General features: G+C 38.5%; 1 protein-coding gene across 1 annotated transcript in view; it reads right to left on the bottom strand.

Moving 5' to 3' along the window:
- Positions 1–7,500, bottom strand: part of LOC143040725 (uncharacterized) — a 229,313-nt gene that overhangs the window by 159,360 nt on the left and 62,453 nt on the right. The window lies entirely within an intron of this gene.

Raw genomic sequence — 7,500 nt, 5'->3', positions numbered from 1 at the left:
GCCGTGGAAGACGGTTAAGAGTAATTACCCTGTTGTTCCTATTGTAGTATTTCGGACAGAGCTCCCCATCTACACCTAAATAATAAAATTACCATATTTTGCAAAACCATCACATCATAAGTGATGAAAAGAGAGCTCACACTGATACAGTGATACAGGAGGAAAATAAGTAAATTATGAATTGAATGCTTTCCTTGTCGACCGCTCGGGACTAGGAAAATGTAAAATGATCCCAGATTGACTCATCCTTATACAAACAAGATTTACCATTATTACATTCATCCGCAGACATTCTAACCATTAACCCTTTAGTCACAAAGGCAAATTTTAAAGACTTTGTCCTTACTGGCGTCAAACTAAGGGCCAGCTTTAGGATTACTTTCGGGATGCAGGTTAGTTTTTTTGCTTCATTTCGCTGATTCAATAACATCCTTTGTAGGATTTGGTCTGGCGCCGGCAGATTCTGTTCAGCTGAGCGGAGGAACAAAGGGATTGTTCTCGTCACTGTTGCCGTTGTTATTGCTGCTGCTGTTGTTCTTATTATTAGTGTTGGTCTTGGTGTTGCTGGTCTTAGTGTTGGTCTTGGTGTTGTTGTTGTTGTTGTTGGTGTTGGTTTGTTCGTGTTGTTGTTACTGCTGTTATTCCTGTTGCTGTTGTTGTTATTATTATTGTTGGTCTTGGTGTTGCTGGTCTTAGTGTTGGTCTTGGTGTTGTTGTTATTGTTGTTGCTGGTGTTGGTTTGTTCGTGATGTTGTTACTGCTGTTATTCCTGTTGCTGTTGTTGTTATTATTATTGTTGGTCTTGGTGTTGCTGGTCTTAGTGTTGGTCTTAGTGTTGTTGTTGTTGTTGTTGTTGTTGCTGGTGTTGGTTTGTTCGTGTTGTTGTTACTGCTGTTATTCCTGTTGCTGTTGTTGTTATTATTATTGTTGGTCTTGGTGTTGCTGGTCTTAGTGTTGGTCTTGGTGTTGTTGTTGTTGTTGCTGGTGTTGGTGGTGGTTTGTTCGTGTTGTTGTTACTGCTGTTATTCCTGTTGCTGTTGTTGTTATCATTAGTGTTGGTTTTGGTATTGCTGGTCTTAGTGTTGGTCTTGGTGTTGTTGCTTATGTTGGTGGTGGTTTGTTTGTATTGTTGGTACAGCTTTTATTCCTGTTGCTGTTGTTGTTCCTGCTGCCGTTGTTGTCCCTGTTGTTGTTGTTCTTGTTCCTGTTGTTGTTGATATATAACAACCGGAGAAAAGACGAATATCCTTCTCCCGTAGAACCTTTATCATGTTCCCAGGTCACAACCCTGGGAATTCTGAGTGAGTGAGTGTGAGTGAGCGAGTGAGTGAGTAATTGAGTGAGAGAGTGAATGAGTGAATGAGTGATTGAGAGAGTAAGTGAGCGAGTGAATGAGTCAGTGAGTGAGTAAAATAGTGGTAAACATAAACAGGAACTACATCGACGAGCCAGATAATGCCAGTGTGCCTGATAATGCCTGTCTATCCTTGAGGATAGGCCGGTCCTGAAATGGACCATCTAAACCAAAATTAAAACAATTCCTTGCCCTAAATAAAAGCGTTTAGAGGTATCAGTTTCCTGTTTATCAAATTTATCAACAATCCAGGTTCCATTTTCCAAAGGTTATGTAATTGTATTATATGTATATATATATATATATATATATATATATATATATATATATATATATATATATATTAAGGGGAGGGGTATACAGTCTCAATAACCCCCCCCCCACCATGTTCTACCAAGGGCTTCCATGCTTAGTCACCTCGCAGGGCAGTTAGTGACTGAAATGTTGAAAAAATATCTCGGCTGCAATTTTTTATACATATTTATATTTACTTTTCATATGCTTTTCTACAATTTTGACATTTTCATAGCTTATATACTCGAATATATCGTTTATGATTATCCTGAAATCATGTTTTTACTTTTACTTCTCTCAATTTTGAACCAAATTCATAAGAGTTGAGACACAACGGAGGGTATGTTATTTACAAATTTACCAACTTCAGAGGCACAATGGCACCATTTTAATTGATATTGCCAAATGGGGTCAAAATTGTATATCATTCTCTTTATCTCTGACGTTTATGTACGAAGCAAAAACAAAAGAGGCTCCAAACGTGGTCCCTGGGGCACTCCGCTCGATTCCACGTGTAAACGGGGACCAGAGTGGAGAAACCTGTTTTTGTCGTCCACGCCTCCTCCTAGGTTCAGGCCAAGAGGAAACATCCCCGTCTTTATGGTTTCGTAATAATAGTGCGTTTGTTTGTTTGTTTGCTTGTTGTTTGGTTAGTTGATTGTTTGCTTGGTTAGTTGTGTGTGTGCGTGTGTGTGTGTGTGTGTGTGTGTGTGTGTGTGTGTGTGTGTGTGTGTGTGTGTGTGTGTGTGTGTGTGTGTGTGTGTGTGTGTGTGTGTGTGTGTGTGTGTGTGTGTTTGTGTGTGGGTGTGCGCACGCGCGCGTGTGTGTGTGCGTGTATGTGTGTGCGTGTATGTGTGTGCGTGTATGTCTGTGTGTGTGTATGTATGTGTGTGCGTGTGCATGTGCGTGTGTGTGTGTGTGTAAGACAGACACATACAGAGAGAGAGAGAGAGAGAGAGAGAGAGAGAGAGAGAGAGAGAGAGAGAGAGAGAGAGAGAGAGAGAGAGAGAGAGAGAGAGAGAGAGATGCTGTGGCTTGTTGAGCTTTGATCTTTCGTTGTCCACAGAAAGTCCCGGATACGAGACAGAGACAGAAACAGAGGTAGACAGAAACAGAATCGGAGAAAAAGAGAAAAAAACAAAACAAAACTAACAACTCAAAAAACTCAGACACAATTAGACAGACAGACAGGCGAAATGAAAACCAGAAGAAATAAAAGCCAGAGGAAATAAAAGCCAGACGAACAGCCAAACTAATAAAAGACAGATAGAGAGAACGTAATCAATAGGCCCAGACAGACAGACAGACAGACAGACTGACTGACAGATAGGCAGACAGACAGATACTTGTTGGGAAAATTTTGCCAATCATGGCTATCCTTTTGCCTCAAGGCAGAAGAGGACCCAAGGCCTCCTCCTTCTCCTCCTCCTCCTCTTCCTCCTCTTCCTCCTCTCCTTTGTATTTATTTCCTTCCCCTTCTACTACTCCTCCTCTACCTTCTACTCATTTCCCTTCCCCTCCTCTCCCTTCTACTCCTCTTCCTCTACCTAATATTCATTTTCTTCCCCCTTCTCTTCCTCCTCCTCCTCCTCCCCTGGGTGACTACGAGTGGTTTGGTTCGATTTCTTGTGAAACCCAAAACCCAAATCCCTATTTACACACACTCAAAAAGAAATGTGTATATATATATATACATATATATATACATATATATATAATAAACAAAATAGATAATATCAAAATAATATAAAATAAAATAATGAACAATAATTCATAAATAAACAGACTAATAAATCAATAATATAAAACTGTAAATATATACGTGGAAATTGGTCATTAGATGAATAAATAAATAAATAAACAAACAATTGTCAATAAATGAATTAACAAACAAATAAATAAAGAAATAAACAACAACAACAAACTTGCCTCGACCCACCCCCATCCCCTCCCTGGCACTCCGCCCGGCATGGGCGGGGCGCCCTCGCCCGCAGTCTTTGGGCGGGTGGGCGGCCATTCTGGTGCCGGGGACAAAGGAGAGAGAGAGAGAGACGCGCGCGAGAGCGAGAGAGAGAGTGTGTGTGTGTGTGTGTGTGTGAGAGAGAGAGAGAGAGAGAGAGAGAGAGAGAGAGAGAGAGAGAGAGAGAGAGAGAGAGAGAGAGAGAGAGAGAGAGAGAGAGAGAGAGAGAGAGAGAGAGAGAGAGAGAGAGAGACTCGTTGAAGGAGATGGACGCGTCGGGAACTGTGTGATCTTTCTTGCATGCAGGACAACTTTCGAAACCAATATGCACCGACTCGCCTACATTACATATGTATGTGCGTTTCTTTTATTGTATCTATGGATATGGACATGCATGCACACATACACAAACATATACAAACATATACAAACATATACAAACATATACAAACATATACAAACATATACAAACATATACAAACATATACAAACATATACAAACATATACAAACATATACAAACATATACAAACATATACAAACATATACAAACATATACAAACATATACAAACATATACAAACATATACAAACATATACAAACATATACAAACATATACAAACATATACAAACATATACAAACATATACAAACATATACAAACATATACAAACATATACAAACATATACAAACATATACAAACATATACAAACATATACAAACATATACAAACATATACAAACATATACAAACATATACAAACATATACAAACATATACACACATATACACACATATACACACATATACACACATATACACACATATACACACATATACACACATATACACACATATACACACATATACACACATATACACACATATACACACATATACACACATATACACACATATACACACATATACACACATATACACACATATACACACATATACACACATATACACACATATACACACATATACACACATATACACACATATACACACATATACACACATATACACACATATACACACATACACACACATACACACACATACACACACATACACACACATACACACATACACACACATACACACACACACACACACACACACACACACACATACACACACATACACACACACACACATACACATACATATACACACATACACATACATATATATACATACACAAACATATACATATACAATACATACATACACAATACATACATACATATACGTGCATGCATACATATACATATACGTGCATGCATACATATACATATACGTGCATGCATATATATACATATACGTGCATGCATACATATACATGTACGTGCATGCATACATATACATGTACGTGCATGCATACATATACATGTACGTGCATGCATACATATACATGTACGTGCATGCATACATATACATGTACGTGCATGCATACATATACATGTACGTGCATGCATACATATACATGTACGTGCATGCATACATATACATATACGTGCATGCATACATATACATAGATGCATACATATACATATACGTGCATGCATACATATACATATACGTGCATGCATATATAAACATATACGTGCATGCATACATATACATATACGTGCATGCATACATATACATATACGTGCATGCATACATACACATATACGTGCATGCATACATACATACACATATACGTGAATGCATACATACATACACATATACGTGCATGCATACATACATACACATATACGTGCATGCATACATACATACACATATATGTGCATGCATACATACATACACATACGTGCATGCATACATACATATACACTGCATGCATGCATACATACACATATACGTGCATGCATGCATACATATACGTGCATGCATGCATACATATACGTGCATGCATGCATACATATACGTGCATGCATGCATACATATACGTGCATGCATGCATACATATACGTGCATGCATGCATACATATACGTGCATGCATGCATACATATACGTGCATGCATGCATACATATACGTGCATGCATGCATACATATACGTGCATGCATGCACATATACGTGCATGCATGCATACATATACGTGCATGCATGCATACATATACGTGCATGCATTCATACATATACGTGCATGCATGCATACACGTGCATGCACGCATGCATACATACACGTGCATGCATGCATACATATACATGCATGCATGCATACATACGTGCATTCATGCATACATACGTGCATGCATGCATACATACGTGCATGCATGCATACACGTGCATGCACGCATGCATACATACACGTGCATGCATGCATACATACACGTGCATGCATGCATACATATACATGCATGCATGCATACATACGTGCATTCATGCATACATACGTGCATGCATGCATACATATACGTGCATGCATGCATACATATACGTGCATGCATGCACACATATACGTGCATGCATGCATACATATACGTGCATGCATGCATACATATACGTGCATGCATGCATACATATACGTGCATGCATGCATACATATACGTGCATGCATGCATACATATACGTGCATGCATGCATACATATACGTGCATGCATGCATACATGTACGTGCATGCATGCATACATGTACGTGCATGCATGCATACATGTACGTGCATGCATACATATACGTGCATGCATGCATACATACGTGCATGCATGCATACATATACGTGCATGCATGCATACATATACGTGCATGCATGCATACATATACGTGCATGCATGCATACATATACGTGCATGCATGCATATATATACGTGCATTCATGCACACATACGTGCATGCATGCATACATATACGTGCATGCATGCATACATATACGCGCATGCATGCATACATGTGCATGCATGCATACATACATATACATACATGCATGCATGCATACATACATATACATACATGCATGCATACAGATACATGCATGCATGCATACATATACATGCATGCATACATATACACGCATGCATACATATATATACATGCATACATATATATGCATGCACATAAACGTGCATGCACACATACATGCATGCACGCATATACATGCATGCACGCATATACATGCATGCATGCATACATATGCATGCATGCATGCATACATATACACGCATGCATACATATATATGCATCCATACATATACATGCATCCATACATATACGTGCATGCACACATATACATGCATGCACGCATATACATGCATGCACGCATATACATGCATGCACGCATATATATGTATGCACGCATATACATGCATGCACGCATATACATGCATACACACATATACATGCATGCACACAAATACATGCATGCACACAAATACATGCCTGCACACATATACATGCCTGCACACATATACATGTATGCACACAAATACATGCATGCATACATATACATGCATGCATACATATACATGCATGCGTACATATACATACATGCATACATATACATGCATGCATACATATACATGCATGCATACATATACATGCATGCATACATATACATACATACATATACATGCATGCATACATATACATACATGCATACATATATGAATATATATACACATAAATATACACACACACTTTTCACTGACTGGAAAACGTAAGCGTGTGTGCATGAATGTTTTATTTTCATAATACATGAATAAACGTGAAACGAAAATATATAAATGTATAATGTACCAATGTATAATGTATAAAGATGCGTTACTTTTAATGTATAAAATGTGTAGTTGGGTCATTATCTCGATTATCTCACACGCTGACAGTTGACCTCTCGCAAATGACCTCAGGTCACGAGAGTGTCAAGGACACCTCTCACTAACAGC

Source organism: Oratosquilla oratoria, chromosome 29 (genome assembly GCF_046742065.1).
Source record: "Oratosquilla oratoria isolate Oo_2021 chromosome 29, ASM4674206v1, whole genome shotgun sequence".
Taxonomy (NCBI): domain Eukaryota; kingdom Metazoa; phylum Arthropoda; class Malacostraca; order Stomatopoda; family Squillidae; genus Oratosquilla; species Oratosquilla oratoria.
The sequence above is the reverse complement of the archived record's forward strand: the minus strand, read 5'-3'. Positions and strand labels throughout refer to the sequence as shown.